The 18,914-nt window shown below is 41.7% G+C and overlaps 1 long non-coding RNA gene across 1 annotated transcript in view; it reads left to right on the top strand.

The window, feature by feature from the left end:
* Positions 1-17,895, top strand: part of LOC129045217 (uncharacterized) — a 68,536-nt gene extending 50,641 nt beyond the window's left edge. Inside the window, exons 2-5 of the long non-coding RNA XR_008504918.1 lie at positions 11,266-11,377; positions 15,518-15,692; positions 16,422-16,538; positions 17,669-17,895. This is a non-coding gene — a long non-coding RNA (uncharacterized LOC129045217). The remainder of the gene's footprint in view (positions 1-11,265; positions 11,378-15,517; positions 15,693-16,421; positions 16,539-17,668) is intronic.
* Positions 17,896-18,914: the final 1,019 nt, after the last annotated feature.

Raw genomic sequence — 18,914 nt, 5'->3', positions numbered from 1 at the left:
CATCTCTAAAAAAAATTAAAGAAAAGATAAGAAAAAGAATACAGCAATATAGAAAAATAATTATATACCACAATCACATAGGTTTTTTCCTCAGGGATGCAAAGTTGTTTTAATATTTGAAAATCAGTTAATCAATGTAATCTACCATATTAACAAGATAAAGAAGAAAATCATAATCTTATAATTCTTGGTGACAGGAATTTGATGAAGAAAAAGCTTTTGATAAAATTTCACTCATTCATGGTATAGTTTTGCAAGATGTTACCATTTGGGGAAGTTAGGTAAAGGGTACTGACATGGTTTGGATCCCAAATGTCATGTCAAATTGTAACCCCCAGTGCAGGAATTGGGGCCTGGTGGGAGGCAATTGGATGATGAGGGCAGTTTCTCATGAATGGTTTAGCACCATCCCCCCAGTGCCATTCTTGTGATAGAGTTCATGAGATCTGGTTGTTTCAAAGTGTGTAGCACCTCTCCTGTCTCTTTCTTCTTCCTGCTCTGGCAATGTAAGAGGAGCCTGTTTCCCCTTCACCTTCTGCTTTGATTGTAAGTTTCCTGAGGCCTCCCCAGAAGCTGAGTAGATGCCAGAATTATGCTTTCTGTACAGCCTGCAGAACCATGAACCAGTTAAACCTTTTCTTCGTAAAACACCCAGTCTCAGGTATTTTCTTGTAGCAATGTGAGAATGGACTAATACAGAAAATTGGTACCAGAAGGCAGATATTGCTATAAAGATACCTGAAAATGTGGAAACAGCTTTGGAACTGGTTAACAGGCAGAGGCAGGAACAGTTTGGAAGTCTCAGAAGGAGAAAGGAACATTAGGAAAATTTGGAACTTCCTAGAGACTTGTTGAGTGGTTATGAGCAGAATGCTGTTAGTGCTATAGACAATGAAGTCCAGGCTGAGGAGGTCTCATATGGAAATAAAGAATTTATTGGGAAGTGGAACAAAAGTCGATTTTGTTATGGGTTAGCAAAGAACTTGGAGGCATTGTGCCCCTGCCCTAGGGATCTTTGGAACTTTGAACTTGGGAGTGATGATTTTGTGTAGCTGGTGGAAGAAATGTCTAAGCAGTATAGCATATAAGATTTGACCTGCTGCTTCTAACAACCTAAGCTCATATGCATGAGCAAAGAAATGATGTAAAACTGAAGCATATTTAAAAGGGAAGCAGAGAGTAAAAATTTGGAAAATTTGAAGCCTGGTCATCTGGCAGAAAAGAGAAACCTATTTTCAGGGAGGAATTTAAGGAGGCTACAGAAATTTGTGTAACTAATAACAAGTATTTTTCTTATTGTTCTACTAGTATCTTAATATACATTCTCTTAGAATTATTTTAGTAGTTGCCATGGAGCACTCAATATACATCTTTGATTTATTAAAGCCCAATATGAAATAGTACTTTTACCACTTCTCATTCTATGCAAGCACCTTGGAATACTTTTGGAATACTTTAGCTTTATTTACCACCACCAATTTCTTTTTTTTTTTTTTGAGACAGAGTCTTGCTCTGTCACCAGGCTGGAGTGCAGTGGTCAATCTTGGTTCACTGCAAACTCCGCCTCCTGGGTTCAAGTGATTCCCCTGCCTCATCCTCCTGAGTAGCTGGGATTACAGGCTCGTGCCACCACACCCAGCTAATTTTTATTTATTTATTTTTATTTTTTTAGTAGAGACACGATTTCACCATGTTGGCCAGGCTGGTCTCCAACTCCTGACCTCAGGTGATCCTCCCACCTCGGCCTCCCAAAGTGCTGGGATTACAGGCATGAACCATCACACTCAGCCCAGTGTAGTATTTTTGATACATGTATACAATGTGTGATGATCAAATTATGGTAATTAGCATTCCATCATTTCAAACATTTATTATTTCTTTGTGTTAGGAACATTCAAAATCTGCTTTTCTAGCTATTTGAAAATAGACAACAAATTGTTGTTAATTATAGTTACCCTGAGTGCTTTAGAACGTTAGAACTTATTCCTCCTGTCTAGCTCTACTTTGATATCTGTTAACCAATCTTTGGCTATTCCCATCCACCCTGCCCCTGGCCCCTACTCTTCCCTACCCTTAGGAATCACTATTCTACTATTCTGCTCTCTACCTCTGTGAAATCAACCCTTTTAGATTTTACAAATGAGAGAAAACATTTAGTATTTGTATTTCTGTGTCTGGCTTATTTCACTTAACATAATGTCCTCCAGGCACATCCGTGTTGCCACGAAAGACAGGCTTTTGTTCTTTTTATGGCTCAATAGTATTCCATTATGTAGATGTAACATATTTTCTTTATCCATTCATATGTTGGTAGACACTTAAATAGATTCTGTATCTTGGCCATTGTGAATGGTGCTGCAATAAACATGGGAGTGCAGATAATCTCTTTGACATACTGATTTCCTTTTCTTTGGATATACCCAGTAGTGGAATTGCTGGATTATATGGTAGTTCTATTTGTAGTTTTTTGAGGAAGCTACATACTGTTTTCCATAATGGCTGTCCTAATTTACATTTCCACTAACCGTGTGTAATAGTTCCTTTTCTCCGCATCTTCACCAGCATTTTTAAAAAAACCTTTTTGATAATAGCCATTCTAACTGGGGTGAGATGATATCTTATTGTGATTTTGATTTGCATTTCTCTGGTAATTAGTGATGCTGAGCATTTAAAAAATGTACCTGTTGACCATTTGTATGCTGTCTTTTGAGAGATGTCTATTCAGCTCATTTGCCCATTTAAAAATCAAATAATAATAATTATTATTATTATTTTGCTGTTCGGTTGTTTGAGTTCCTTGCGTATTCTAGATATCTTGTCAGATAATAGTTTGAAAATGTTTTCTACAATTCTTCAAGTTGTCTCTTCACTCTGTTAATTGTTTCCTTTGCTGTGCAGGGGCTTTTTAGTTTGATATAATATCATTTGTCTATTTTTGCTTGTTGCTTATGCTTTTGAGGTCTTCTCCATAAAAACTTTGCCCAGACCAATGTCTGGAAGCATTTCCTTTATGTTTTCTTCTAGTAGTTTCATCATTTTGGGTCTTACATGTAAGTCTTTAATTTATTTTAATTTTTTATATGGTGAGAGATAAGTGTCTAGTTTCATTTATTCTGCATGTGGATATCTAGTTTTCCTAAGACCATTTATTGAAGAAACTCTCCCTTCCCCAGAAAGTGTTCTTGGCACCTGTGTTGAAAATCAGTTGGCTGTAAACACATAGATTTATTTCTGGGTTCTTATTCTGTTCCGTTGACCTATATGTTTGTTTTCTGTTGTTATGCCAGTACCATGCTGTTTTGGTTGCTATAGCTCTGTAGGATATTTTGAATTCTGGTATTATTATGCCTCCAGCTTTGTTCTTTTTATTCAGGATTGTTTTGGCTATTTGGGGTCTTCTGCGGTTCCATACAAGTTTTAGGATTTTTTTTCTATTTCTATGGAGAATGTTATTGATATTTTGAGAGGGATTGCATTAAATCTGTAGATTGCTTTTGGTAGTATGGTCATTATCACAATATTAATTCTCCCAATTCATGAACATGAAATGTCTTTTCATTTTTTTTTTTTTTGAGACGAAGTCTTGCTCTTGTCCCCCAGGCTGGAGTGCAGTGGTGCAATCTCGGCTCACTGCAACCTCTGCCTCCCGGGTTCAAGCGATTTTCCTGCCTCAGCCTCCTGAGTACCTGGGATTACAGGCACATGTCACCACACCCAGCTAATTTTTGTATTTTTAGTAGAGATGGGGTTTCACCATGTTGGCCAGGCTGGTCTAGAACTCCTGACCTCAGGTCTAGAACACCTGCCTCAGCCTCCCAAAGTGCTGGGATTATAGGCGTGAGCCACCGTGCTTGGCCTGTCTTTCCATTTTTTAATATCCTCTTAAATTTTTTTCATCAGTGTTTTATAGTAAAAGATCATAAAGATCTTTTACCTCCTTGGTTAAATTTATTCCTAGGTGTTTGATTTTTTTGTGTAGCTATTGTGAATGGGATTGCTTTCTTAATTTCTTTCTTGGCTAGTTTATTATTGGTGTATGGAAACACTACTGATTTTTGTGAGTTGATTTTGTATCCTGCAACTTTGCTGAATTCATTTATCTGTCGTAAGAGTTTTTTTGGTGGCACACTCAGGGTTTTCTTTTCTTTTTTCTCTTTTTCATTGAGACTGTCATAAAACAGCATCTTTCTTTCTTTCTTTCTTTTTTTTTTTTTGTTACAGAGACAGAGTTTAGCTCTGTTGCCCAGGCTGGAGTGCAGTGGTGTGCTCATAGCTGTCTAATAGCTTTGACCTCCTGCGCTCAAGTGATCCTCCTGCGTCAGCTTCCCAAGTAGCTGGGACTACAGGCATGCACCACCACACCCAGCCAATTTAAACCATTTTTTTTTTTTTAATAGAGATGGAGTCTTTCTTTGTTGCCCAGGCTGGTCTCAAAGTCTCAAACTCCTTGCCTCATGCAATCCTCCTGCCTCTGCCTCCCAAAGTGCTGGGATTACAAGCATGAGCCACCATGCCTGGCCAAGCTTTTCTATATATAAGATCATGTCTGCAAACAGGGACAGTTTGACTTCCTCCATTCCAATTTGGATATCCTTTATTTTTTTTTATCTTGCTTAATTGCCCTGTTTAGGACTTCCAGTACTATACTGAATAAAAGTGGTGCAAGTGGGCATCCTTGTCTTGTTCCAGATCTTAGAGGATCTTTTCCTTGTTCGGTATGATGTTGGCTGTGGGTTTGTCATTTATGGTCTTTATTCGTTAAGGTCTGTTCCTTCTATACCTAACTTATTGAGAGCTTTAATTATGAATGAATGTTGAGTTTTATCAAATGCTTTCTCTGCATCTATTGAGATGATCATATGGTTTTTGTCCTTCATTCTGTTGATGTGATGTACCACATTTATTGACCTGCTTATATCAAATCATCCTTGCATCCAGGGGTTGCATGGTCACTTGATCATGGTGAATGATCTTTTTATTGGGCTGCTGGATTTGGCTTGCTAATGTTTTATTGAGTATTTTGCATCTGTCTTCATCAGGGAGATTGGCTGAGAGCTTTGGTTGTTGTGTCTTTGTCTGGTTTTGGTATCAGGGTAATCTTGGCCTCATAGAATGACTTTGGAAGAATTCCTTCCTCTTCCATTTTCTGGAAGAGGTTCAGAAGAATTAGTATCAGTTCTTTACATGTTTGGTAGAATTCTGCTGTTAAGCCATTGGGTCCTGGGCCTTTCTTTGATGGGAGGCTTTTATTACAGATTGAATCTTGTTACTTGTAATTGGTCTGTTCAGGCTTTTTATTTCTTCTTGAGTCAATCTTGGTAGGTTGTATGTGTCCAGGAATTTATCCACTTCCACTAGGTTTTCTAATTTGTTGGCATATAATTGTTTGTGATAGTCTCTAATGATCCTTTGTATTTCTGTGGTATCAGTTGTAATACCTTTTTCATTTTTGATTTTATTTATTTGAATCTTTTCCTTTTCCTTTTTCTTGGTTTGTTTAGCTAATGGTTTGTCCATTCAATTTATGTTTTTAAAAAACAAATTTTCATTTTGTTAATATATTGTATTTTTTGGCCTTAATTTCATTTATTTCTGCTCTGACCTTTATTATTTCTTTGCTTCTACTAATTTTGGGTTGGTTTATGCTTGCTTTTCTAGTTCCTTGAGATGCACTGTTGGGTTTTTTTATTTGAACTTTTTCTATTTTTTTGATGTTGGGATGTATTGCTATTAAATTCCCTCACCACTGCTTTTGCTGTATCCTGTAGGTTTTGATATGTTGTGTTCTTAAAACTTTCTTCTTAATTTCTTCATTGACCTATGTTGTTTAATTTTCAGGTATTTGTACAGTTTCAAATGTTCCTCTTGTTATTGATTTTTAGTTTTATTTCATTGCGGTCAGAAAAGACACGATATGATTTCAATTGTTTTACATTTGTTGAGACTTGCTTTTTGGCCAAACATGTGGTCTATCCTGGAGAATGTTCCATGTGCTGATGAAAAGAATATGCATTCTTCAGCTGTTGGATGAAATGTTCTGTAAATGTCTGTTAGGTCCATTTGGCCTAAAGTGCAGTTAAAATCCAGTGTTTCTTTGTTGGCTTTCTGTCTAGATGATTTGTCCAATGCTAAGAGTGGGATGTTGAAGTCCCCAACTATTTTGTATTGGAGTCTATCTCTCCCTTTAATTTATTTTATTTTATTTTTTTAGAGACAGAATCTCACTTTGTCACCAGGTGGGAATGCAGTACCATGATCATGGCTCACTGCAGCCTTGAATTTCTGGGCTCAAGTGATTCTCCTGCCTCAGTCTCCCAAGTAGCTGGGACTAAAGGTGTGTGCCACCATGCATGGCTCAAAAAAATTTGTTTTTAGAGGTGGGGTCTCATTTGCTTCTTGGCCTTTTGGCTAAGATCAAATGTAGAGATGAAGTCTTACTATATTGCCCAAGCTGGTCTTGAACACCTGGCCTTAAGTGATCCTCCTGCTTCAGACTCCCAAGTAGCTGAGATTATAGGCACAAGCCTTGGTGCCTTGCTACTGTATCTTCCTTCATATCTAATAATATTTGCTTGATATAGCAGGTGTTCCAGTGCTGGGTGCATGTATATTAACAATTGTTATACCCTATTGTTGAATTGATCCCTTTATCCTTATATAATGATACTTTTGTCTCTTTTTACTGTTTTTGACTTAAAGTTTGTTTTATCTAAGTATAGCTACTTCTGCTTGCTTCTGATTTCTGTTTTTTTTGGAATATCTTTTTCTAGCCCTTCACCTTCAGTTTATGTTTCTGACTGTTTTTAAAGGTTTTTCTTTGTTTTGAGCAGTTTTACTCTGATGTGCCAAACGTGTGGGTGTAGTTTTCTTGTATTTATTCTACTTGGGTGTCTTAGCATTTTTTGAATAAGTGGCTCAATGTTTTTTGTTTTTGGAAAATTCATAGTCAGTAATCTCTTTAAATATTACTTTTGCTCTATTTTCTCTCTCCTCACCTTCTGAGACTTCAGTTACACATATGTTATGCCTTTTCACTGTGTTCCAAATCTTTAATTTTGTTTTCTTTTTTTCTCCTTTCGTTTCAGCTTGTATGTTTCCTACTGATATTTTTTAGCTTTCCAATTCTCTCTTCAGCTGTGTCTACTCTGCTGTTAAGCCTATCCATTTCTTAATGTCAGTTATTGTGTTTTTCAGTTTAAATTTTTCAATTGATTATTTTTAACAACATATTTAAGTTCTCTGTTGAAATTCTCCACTTGGAATTAATTTTCTTTAATGTATTAATGACATTTTAAAAAACTGTATCTGAGAACTCCCATATATAAGTCACCTATAAGTCTATTTTTATTATTTAGTCTTTCTCTGGTTTTTGGTCACTTGGTCTTGTCTCCTGGTAAGTCTTATAATTTCTTATTAAATGCTGGACATTGTGGATAAGACATTATAGTGCAGATTTGAGGCTCTAGATAACACTTTCTTCCTCCAGAGAGGATTTTCTTTTGTCTCATGTCAGGGTCAAATTGCATCTCATCTTGGATCAGGCTGGTTTAAATCTGTGCTTCAGCTTTTGCAATGGCTGATATATTTATATATTCTAGAAATAAGGTTAGGCCTTATTTTAAAACTATATTCCATTAGGAGTCCCAGTGGAAAGCTGGAGATGCTTTCTAGGTTCCTATGCTTACACCAGCCCAGAAGTCTTTTGTTTTTTCTAACCCCGAGTCCCAGGAGACTGCTGAAATCTCTGCTCAGCTTCTGGATCCTTCAACTGTTTGTGTGCAAATCTGCAAATTACTTCTGGAGAAAAATGCAGTCAGATGTCTGCTTCACATGAATGATCTCATTTTTCTTCATGATCTTTGTCTTCATTTCCCTGTTAACTTTTCTTCATTTTCAAACCAGATTTCCTAGTTGATTTCGGCAAGGAGGCTGGTCTGATATGAGTCAATCCACCATATCCAGAAGCAAAATTAAGAGTATAGACTTTGGAATCAAACTTCCAGGATTCAAATCTCAGTTCCATCATTTACTTGCATTGTGATCATGAGCAAGGTATTAACTTTTCTGAGCCTCAGTTTTCATATCTCTAAAATGTGGATAATAGAGTAGCTGCCTTATAGGGTTGTTGTTATAATTTAGAATGTGTGTGTGTGTGTGTGTATGTGTGTAAACTTAGAAAAGTGCCCACAACACTGAGATGCAAAAAATGCTATATTGGCGTTTGCTATCATTATTTTTATTTGACTAAATTTTCTTTCCAATTATTTTCCATTGTATAATTTCAGTGACACATCCTTAATAGGCCTCCACTGGCTACTGGATAAAGTCCAAACTCTACATCTGCTGTTCTCAGCCCTGGTAGAATAGCAGGGTAATCTGTGGTGCTTTTAAAACTCTTGAGAACCCAGCCAAACCAGGCCAATTACATTAGAATTTTTGAGATAGGATCTAGAAATCAGTATTTCTAAGAGATCCCCAGGTGATTTCAATGTTCAGCCAAGATTGAAAACCTCTGGCTTTCAAGATCACTAACAGTCTAGCCCCAACCTATCTTTCTAACCATAATTCTCCTTTATCCCAACATGAGCATTTCCTTGTAGCAAGCCTATCTATTCAAGGTCCAGACTTCCACCTGTATGATCTCCTGGTGGCTCATGCAAGGCTCAGAAGCTGATGTTTTATCTCTTCTTCCACCCTTCCATGGTGGTGTGGGTGGGGACACAGGCATGAACCTCTGTCTTTGTCCCTCCCTCCTGGCCTTCATTTCCAGTTCACCATAACTTGAATCTGTTTCATAGCAATGTTTCCCATGTGTTCTTTTGTTTTCTGTTCTTCTTCTACTCATCCTTCCAGACCTTTTGCTGAAGACTTTTAACCTTTCTCTGTCCAAGACTAAACCATCTCCCATTCCTCACTAGAAACACATTTTTCATCTATTTCCCTGACATTATCAACTGGCAGCATGGCATGGTAGCTAGTTTCCAATCATAAGGCTGGAGAAACCTGGCCTGCCCTCAGGAACTGACTTTGGCCAACATCATTCTCATTTCTACTTCTGTTTCTTTGGGCTACCTTGTTGGCCTAGAATATCTCTACTCCTTCCTGTCTGTCTGCTAATTTGCAGTCTATTCCACCTCAAAGTTTCACTTCTTCTATTACACCTACTAAGCATCTCCAATGCAAACTGTTCTTCCACTTTTCCCGTGCTTCTACTTACCCTGTCTATTCACAATTTTAGGTCCAAATTATATGTTCCAATGGAGGACTTGGAAACACATTAGAAACTCAACATTTAATACTTCCTTGTTAGACCTACACAGAATTGTCAAAAAAAAAAAAAAGCCTAAGCTGAAAATTCCCAAAACTGATTTTCAAATCATCATCATTATTATTATTATTTGCCTTAGAAGTGAGGCGCATGTTGCTAAATGTTAGGGAGCTCTGGGGAGGAGCATGGGTTGGTAAGAATAGGATAGGGAATTGCACTCACATTTTTCTGCTGCATAACAGATCACCACAACCACAGCAGCTGAAAACAACACCAGTTTATTATGTCTCAGCTCTGTGGGTCAGAAGTCCAGGTGGCTTGTCTGATTTCTTTGCTTTGGAGCTCACAAAGCCAAAATCAAGATGTTGCCAGGCTGGGATCTTCTTGGAGGCTCTGGGGAAGAATCCACTTCCAACCTCATTCAGGTTGTTGGCAGATTCAGTTCCTGGTAACTGTGGGACTGAGGTCCCCATCTTCTTGGTGGCTAGGGGGTCACTCTCAGCCTATTGAGGCCACTCTCAGATCCTTCCATGTGGCCCCTTTAATCTCAGCAACAGAGAATTCCCATGTATTGAATTCTCCTGCCTTATTTTTCTGCTACCAGCTGGAGAAAACTCTCTGCTTTTAAAAGGCTTGCCTTACTGGGTTAAGCCCACCCAGCTAATCTCTCTATCTTAAGGTCAACTGACTTGGGTCTTTAATTATATCTGAAAAATTCTGGCAGGGTGTGGTGGCTCACACCTGTAATCCCAGCATTTTGGGAGGCCAAGGCGGGTGAATTGCTTGAGCCCAGGAGTTTGAGACCAGCCTGGGTAACATGGCGAAACCCCATCTCTACAAAAAATACAACAATTAGTCGGGCGTGGTGGTGCGTGCCTGTAGTCCTAGCTACTCGGGAGGCTGGCTTAAGGTAGGAGGATGGCTTGAGCCCAGGAGGCCAAGGTTGCAGTGAGCCGAGATCATACTACTGCCCTCCAGCATGGGCAACAAAGTGAAACCCTGTCTTAACAAAAATTCTCAGTGGGGCGTGGTGGCTCACACTTGTAATCCCAGCACTTTGGGAGGCCGAGGTGGGCGGATCACGAGGTCAGGAGTTCAAGACCAGCCTGGCCAACATGGTGAAATGCTGTCTCTACTAAAAATACAAAAATTAGAGTGGTGGCAGGCACCTGTAATCCTAGCTACTCAGAAGGCTGAGGCAGGAGAATCGCTTGAACCCAGGAGGCGGAGGTTGCAGTGAGCCAAGATCGTGCCACTGCCCTCCAGCCTGGGTGAAAGAGCTAGACTCCGTCTCAAAAAAAAAAAAAAAAAAAAAAAAATTCTCCTCAGCAGTACCTAGATTAGTGTTTGGTTGAATAACCAGGGTATGGGAGTCTTGGGGAACCATCTTTGGAATTTTGCCAGCCACAGGACTGATGAAGCAGAAAGCCAGAGAACCAGTAAGGAAAGGACCACTTAGGTTCAGTGGACCAGTGGCTTGCAGAGCAAAAGTACCCTTCAGAATCACCTAATCTAGCCCTTTTATTCTCTGGATTGGAACACCAATACCTAGAGGGGGAAGGGAATTTGTAATTAATCTTCTACACATTCACCCTGGGCCAGATGTTGTACTAAGTGCTTGTGGAGAATATAGAGATAAATAAGACCCAGCATCTGCCCTTAGGATTTTATTACCCATGCATCCAAGGTCCATGGAAGTTTATCTTAAGAAAATAGCTACTTAATCCTTGGAAATTGTAGGATTGTGTGCTAGAAATGGACCTCAGAGATCAAATGTTCCAGTGTTTCTTAAGAATAGAAACAGTGACTTTAGATGACATGTAGACCAACATTTTAAATTGTAATCGTAATGTCTTTATGTTAATGTTACCTTCTACTTATGGCAAATGATGCTATATTCCCTGCATTACAATGACATAAAGTTTCCTTCTGCCCTCTTTCCCTCACCCTCTCTTTTTTCCTTTTTTCACCTTGCATTTATGGAACACTTACTGTAGAAGACAACAGAAGATGGTACTTAAGGCTTTGGCTCTGGAAAAAGAGATACCTGGATTCTGATCCTGAAGTCTCTCACTTAAACTCTACAAGTCTCACTTTCTCATCAGATAAGTAAGGAGAAATATATTATTTAAATGACATCATGTGTGTAAAGTGCTTAACAGAGGGCCCATAACATTGTAAGGATCTAATTGATGTTAGCAATTATAAAATTAACCCTTTTCTGGTCCAAGGGGAGAGGAGATTTCTGCTAAGGGGAGCTGGGCCTTGTTTCCCTGACCTCTCTGGGGAGTGGCAGCAGTGCTCAGGGCCCTAATCCCTCTCCTCCTCTCTCCTGGGACTTTTGAGAGTCTGGGAAGGTGCCTGAGATCTGGAACTTTCTGGAGAGAGAGCAAATGGATACAGAAAGTAAAGGAAATAATGGAAGGTGTCGCCATAGGGACATGCCTATGGGAACCATCCATTCTTTGGAGAAGCAACAAACACAGATTGGGCACCAGTGGTGTGCCCTGCTTCAAGAGTCTTGCAGGGAGTGAGGCAGCTGCAATAGTTCCCCTTCTGTCTCTCTACCCTAAGCCTCCTTCCAAGTCACTCTCGCTCTTTGCCTCCCTCTCTTTATTGAAAGAGTTGTTGAAGGCCAGGCACAGTGGCTCACACGTGTAATCCTAGCACTTTGGGAGGCCGAGGCGGGTGGATTGCTTGAGCTCAGGAGTTCGAGACCAGCCTGGGCAACATGGTGAAACCCCGTCTCTACTAAAATACAAAAAATTAGCCGGGCATGATGGTACACACCTGTAATCCCAGCTATTAGAGAGGCTGAGACAGGAGAATTGCATGAACCTGGGAGGTGGAGGTTGCAGGAAGCCGAGATCGTGCCATTGCACTCCAGCCTGGGTGACAGAGCGAGACTCTGTCTCAAAAAAAAAAAGAAAGAGTTGTTGAAATATCTCCTCCCTCTAAAAAATCTTCTTGCTCTGTTTGGAGAAGGAAGATGTTTCTCTCATTTATAAAAAAAAGGACTTCAGGTGGCCGTCAGAAGAGGAAAATGGGGGCTAGAGTCAGGTATTCAGATGGCCAAAGGCACCGGGTCACTTGGCAGTAGGTGAGAGGGGAGCTTTGGAAAGAAGATGGGAGAGCCTCCAAAACTTATTAGCTCATAAAATGTCACCTGAGATAACCTCTGAATGTTTAGAAACTGCTTGGTGTATGCCACCAGTGGTAGACATTCAAGGTGCTGTGACACGCCAGTGGGGCAGATATTTTGTCAAGAGCTAAAGAGAGAGCCCAATGATAGGTGCCTATTCTGCCAACACACGGGTGGGTGTCGCCAGCGAGGAGCCAAGCCACCTGTGCCTTGGTGATGCCCCAAGGAGGCAGAGTCCCTGGGGGGAAAGGAGATTGGGGGGCAAAGGTGAATGGTATGGTAGAAAATGGTTTTATACATGTTGATGCTATTTAAGCTATGAAGACTAGCCTATAGGTCTTCTGCCAACCAGCCATTGATTCGTCATGGGAAATGGGTTGTGAGACTCTCTGGTTCAGAATGTTTTTCTGGGCCACCTCTCTGCTTAGACTAGGGAGTGAAAACAAGTGACATAGATTTAAACTAATAATAATAAACTGGGCGCAGTGGCTCACGCCTGTAATCCCAGCACTTTGGGAGGTAAGGCGAGTGGATTACTTGAGCCCAGGAGTTTGAGACCAGCCTGGGCAACATGGCAAAACCCTATCTCTACAAAAAATACAAAAATTAGCTGGTGTGGTGGTGTGTGCCTGTAGTCCCAGCTACTCAGGACACTGAAGTGGGAGGATCATCTGAAAGGGGGCCTGGTGGTGGGGGCCAGGGGGAGGGGGCGGGGTGTCAAGGCTGCAGTGAGCTGTGATCACACCACTGCTCTTCAGCCTGGACAGTAGAGTGAGACCCTGTCTCAAAATAACAACAACAATAATAATAGTCACACACAGTGCAGTGAAACAAGACTTTCAACTCTACTGGTGGGGGTGTAAATTTGTCTGGTCTTTCTTGAGGCATTTGGGCAGTATCAAAGTCTTAAAAATGTTCATATACTTTATCCCAGCAATTCCACTTCTAGGAATGTGTTCTAAGAAAATAGTTGGACAAGTGCACAAAGATCAGCATATAATGATATCCGTGATAGTTTTGTTCACAATCGTGAACAACTGAAAACAACCAAAATATCCAGCAATTGGAGATTGGATAATAAATGAAGGTAACTTCATAGAATACCGTGCATCTATTGAAAAGGACACTGCTGCTGTCTCTTTTTTTATTTTGAGACAGAGTTTCGCTCTTGTTGCCCAGGCTGGAGTGCAATGGCATGATTTCAGCTCACTGCAACCTCCACTTCCCAGGTTCAAGTAATTCTCCTGCCTCAGCCTCCCAAGTAGCTGGGATTACAGGCATGTGCCACCATGCCGGGCTAATTTTTTTTTGTATTTTTAGTAGAGATGTGGTTTCACCATGTTGGTCAGGCTGGTCTCGGACTCCTGACCTCATGATCCACCCACCTCGGCCTCCCAAAGTGCTGGGATTACAGGCATGAGGCTCCGTACTCCACCTCGTATTTATTGATAGGGAAAGATGGTTGAAATATTTTACGTGAGAAGAGCAGATCCCAGGACAATATATTCATTCTGACCCTATTTTTATAGATAAAAGTAGATAAATTCCTCTATTTCAGTCATTATTTCATTAAAGGTGACTTTTTGCTGAGACTGCACCGTGTGGACGCCCAGTTTTACACAGGTTACTGCTCCAGATTAGTTTATAGTGCCATGTTGTGAAGGTTACAGTTAGACTGTGTACATTACTTTACATAGTGTTTGATACATAGTAGTGCTTAGAGGTAGAAAAAGTATTACTTTCGGAAACTCTCTTAAAGTTGTAAAGAGACTGCCCCTCTAGAACAGTTTGGTATTTTAATAGAATAGAAACTATAATATAAAAATTGGCAAAGTTTGGTATCCCGAATACATGTAGTTGATATGATCTCAACCTTGAAAAAATAGTATATGCACCCGTAGGAAAAGTCTGTGAAAATATAAATAAAAATGTTAACAGTGTTTGAGTAATGTTGGATCATGAGTGACTTGTCTCTTTTTTTTGCTGTAACACACCAGCCTCATGTGAGAATAGAACAGACAAGTCTTCATTTATGTCTTTCTCTTCACTCAAAGTTTTTAAAAAAAGACTTTAATTACTGATATAAAGTAAAACAATTACTTGTGGGTTGGCTGAGAATTGCTAGAAATTAATAAATAGTTTGGAAATATTTAGTAAATTCTAATTACTTAGCAAAAGTAATTAAAATATTTATAAGCGAACACCCATAAAACACCACCAAGCAAATACATTACTCAATAAATGGTTTAATTAGTATTTCATTACTAGAAATTAATCTCAGTAACGAAACATTACTACAAATTACATGTAGGATAGACAACTTATTTTACTGCTATTAATGATTTCAATTACTAAGTTTGTGCAAGCCTAATTTCTTCCTGCTTCCCCCACTCCCTCCTGCTCCCACCCAGGCAAGTTCCCACACACTGGGTCTGAATTAGGATGTTTGGGGCTGGTCTGGAACTGCATTGTTGGGAATCCCTGGCACACAGGTTAACAATTTCCCTTGGCTTATTTCTTGGTTGTCTTGCTGAAATACAGGCCCTGGGTGCCTCTTAATCAGCTAGAATCAAACTCCAGGGGCTGGTGGGCTTCTTACTGCAGATACACTCTCCTCTGGAGTCTTCTAAATCACTTGGCTGCAAGGATCTATTCCTTCTCCTCTCCGGTGCCAAGGCCATTCTGGCACTGGCTTGTAGCCCTGGTCTACCTTCCAGGGCTGGGTGGGGTGGGGTGGGCCGGGCTACTCTCGTCATCAGAGGGCATTGTCATGCAGTTTATTTTTTATTTTTTTATCTTATCATATTATTTACTAAATTTACATGCATACACATATACATACATACATATATCTGAGTTTGAGTCTGAATTCACTACTGTTTCAATTGCTGTAGTTGGTCAATTCTAGTATGACAGAGTTTATTTATTTATTTATTTATTTATTTATTATTATTATACTTTAGGTTTTATGGTACATGTGCGCAATGTGCAGGTTAGTTACATATGTATACATGTGCCATGCTGTTTAGAAAAAGAAGTCCCTTCCTCCAGACAGACGCGGTCACACACCAGGGTGGATTTCAGCTCCCACTTGTTTTTTTGGTCAGGTTCTCCAAGAAACAGATTTGCATGCAGGAGTCTTATTGGGGAATGCTTTCAGGAACTACTACCCCGTGTGGGAGCGAGAGAAGCAGGACTGTGCAGAAGGAGAAGTTGAACAACTCCATGGAAAGCTCTGAAGCTGGGATCATCCTTCCAGAATGTCTTGGATTGAGACAAAGGGTGGGGATTGTTATTCAAATTGTTAACCACACAGCGATGGGTTCCATTGCTTGGCGGGTGACAGCCCAGTGACCACAGCCAAGGAGGATTTAATAGGGGATTTCATTACTAGTAACAAGTAAAGCTGACACTGGGGATAGTTCTCAAAGCAGTGCCTCCCGGTGGCAGGGGGAGGGGGCTTGTGGGTGTGGTTTGCTCCTGGCTTTGATAGCTTTGATAGCTTTGATACACGAGTTGTTCCAATATTCTGCTGGCACCAGGGGAAGTGTTGCTTTTGGTGTTAGAGTGAACCCTTGCTGGGACTTCTGCCTAGACCATAAGCTCCAGAAGGGCAGGCTTATGTCTCATGGTATCCCCAGACCTTAGCCCAGTTCACAGCTCCATTAATATTTGCTGATTGAATGTATAAGACTAAAGACAAATGGTCACTTAAATACATTAATGTGAACTTGACACACTTGACAAAGGGAAATAGAGAATCTGATTTAATCTGAGGGGTTGGGGAGGCTTCTCCAAAGAAGTGATGCTTGAGCTGAGACCCAAGGACTGGGTAAGAGTGAACCAGGCAAAATGGGGGGAAGGGGGTGCTTCCCAAGCCTCCCCTGGACAGGCGTTCAGCTTTGCCACCTCCTGTGTGTGTCTCCTGGGAGGAAACAGAACTAAGAAGGCATGCTCACTGAATGTATCCTATTATCTGTTGCTGAAATGTATCCTTTGTCCGTATCACAGCCTTATCTTGTACAAGATTCATGTGTCCATGAGCTCATTTCCACCAGAACTCAGCCCAGGCTGCTGTGGGATGGAATCACTTGCACCTGGATGTGCTTTCTGGGCTGGTACATACAGGTAAGGCATCACGGCTGGAGGTGGAGGGGGCCTAACCCGGGGTTGCCCAGGAAGGGGTTTGCACATGGATGCAGCGTGTTGTGGAGGAACTGAGGGTGGAACAGCTGGGCTACCCCACACCTAAGCCTGTGTTTCCCATCTGTCCTTATCTACTCTGCTCCCACCCTTACCCGCTCTGGGCCTGTCTCTACTCCTCACTGCCCGAGGACTGTGGCCTGTACATTTCATTTCTCCTCCACACCTGTTCAGGGGGCCTCCCCTTTCTGCAGTGCCCCTCTTGATACGCGAAATCCACCCAAATCCCCTCCATGGAGACCTGCCCAGCGACTCCAGGTCCTGCTATGCTCAGCCCTCCCTGGATTTCTGCAGCCTTAGCTGCAGATTCTTTAGGGCAGAGACTTGGTTTGCTTGAGAAATCCCATGCCTGGTCCCAGGCCTGTTCCAGAGCACAGAGGTTGGGAAAAGGCTGCAGGAGAAGTTGAGCCCTGAAAGAAAACCCAGCATGCCCACCCCTGTTACACGATGCCCTGGTGGGTGCCAGGCCTTGTGAATTGTGCCGGGGGTGACATCTGCTGGGCCTCCCATGCAGGCAGACTGTGAGGAGGCCACAGGCTTGGCTTCAGCTGGTGGTGGCAGGACTGGGTGTGGAGGGGAAAGGAAGATGGAAAGTTCACATTTATCATGTCTGGGACTTTGCCTGCCTTGTCCTTAATCAGTCTATAGCTAATTAGCTGCCTCCCCAGCTTGGCAGAGCACCATTAATCACCGAAGGAGAAAGCCAGCAGCAGTGCCTTGGGGCTCAGGGGAAATCAGGCTCCTTGGGTGGGCCCTTCTTGTCTGTAGCACTGAGAGGGCCACAGGGTTTCCTCTATGAGGGTCCCTCGGGTGGCTGGGAAGGGGCTCTGGGGCCCTATGGCAGTTGAGATGACTGTCAGAGGAAAGGTATGGCATCTCCTCTTCCTCCTTGCTTCAAGATTCCACTTACGTTCATGGTGAAAATGTGCCTAGCCCCAGACAAGAAATTCCAGACTCCCTTGCAGCTAAGGAAGAGCAGATGGCAAGCTCAGACCAATAAGGCATAAGCTGAAACCTTCAGCCTGGCTCTAGGAAGTCTTTTCCTTTCCTCACAGAAGACATCGGATGCCACTGGTCCTGCCCCTTCTTGCCCTTTCTCCTTGCTGCCTTGAATGAAGACTTGAAGGCTGGAGTTCCTGCAGCCATCAGCCTCTATGAAAGAAAGACCAAGAGAACTGTAGTGACACCAGCCGTGACATTGTTGCTGATAAACCAATGCCAGTAACCATTCTACCTCTAGATTTTGTTATGTGAAAAGAATAAATCTCTATTTGTTTAGGCCACTGTTGGCTGGGTATTCTGTTACCTGTAGCCAAAGACATTTCTAATATAGAGGGAATTCTGGTTGGTGCCAGCCTCATTGCAGAGATGCCCAAGGTCCATAGAGTGCTTCAGACATCCCCAAGCTTCGCCAGCCGTGGGGCATGAGAGAGGCTATAGTGGTAACAGTAACCCAGTGTCACCAGCTCTGCCCCTCCAATCATGTAGCCTCTGCACTTCTTTGTCCTTTAAAGTCTCATTATCCAACCCCATTAAGCCACCCATGTCAAGAAGAAAGTTTCAGAAAGTATCTGGTGTGACATTGATATATCAGTGATGTTAAACTCTATGCAATGGAGTACCTGGTAAGGCAAAACTAGATTTTCTGGCAGATAAACAATGTTTCCTCTCTTAGTTGTGTGACTTTGAGGTAAGTAGGAAATGCATTGCTCTGGGAAAGGGGTGTGAAAAGGAATGCTGTGATGCTGAGCAGGTTTGGGTGTGCAGAGCTGGTCACAGAGGTTGGGATATTTCATAGGGGCCAGGCAGTCTCCTAGCAGGACTGAGATCAAGACCCTGACTGATCCTTCTCTGTTGGGGTATAAGGTTACTAGAGCCTTTCTGATGAACGGAGTCAGTCTCTCTAAGACCCTTTGGCATGAAAGGGTGGAAAGGACCCCGCGGTGGCTCACACCTGTAATCCCAGCACTTTGGGAGGCCGAGGCAGGTGGATCATGAGGTCAGGAGTTTGAGACCAGACTGGCCAACATGGTGAAACCCCGTCTCTACTAAAAATACAAAAATTAGCCAGGCATGGTGGCGGGTGCCTGTAATCCCAGCTACTCAGGAGGCTGAGGCAGGAGAATCGCTTGAACCCGGGAGGCGAAGTTTGCAGTGAACCAAGATCGTGCCACTGAACTCCAGCCTGGGCAACAGAGCGAGACTCTGTCTCAAAAAAAAAAAAAAAAAAAAAAGAAAGGACCCCAGACGGGAGCTCACCATCAGGAAATGGGGAGTGGGAAGAGGTGAGCCAAGCTGATA

Source organism: Pongo pygmaeus, chromosome 8 (assembly GCF_028885625.2).
Source record: "Pongo pygmaeus isolate AG05252 chromosome 8, NHGRI_mPonPyg2-v2.0_pri, whole genome shotgun sequence".
NCBI lineage: Eukaryota > Metazoa > Chordata > Mammalia > Primates > Hominidae > Pongo > Pongo pygmaeus.
Note: the sequence above shows the minus strand (reverse complement) of the source record. Positions and strands in the feature narration are given on the sequence as shown.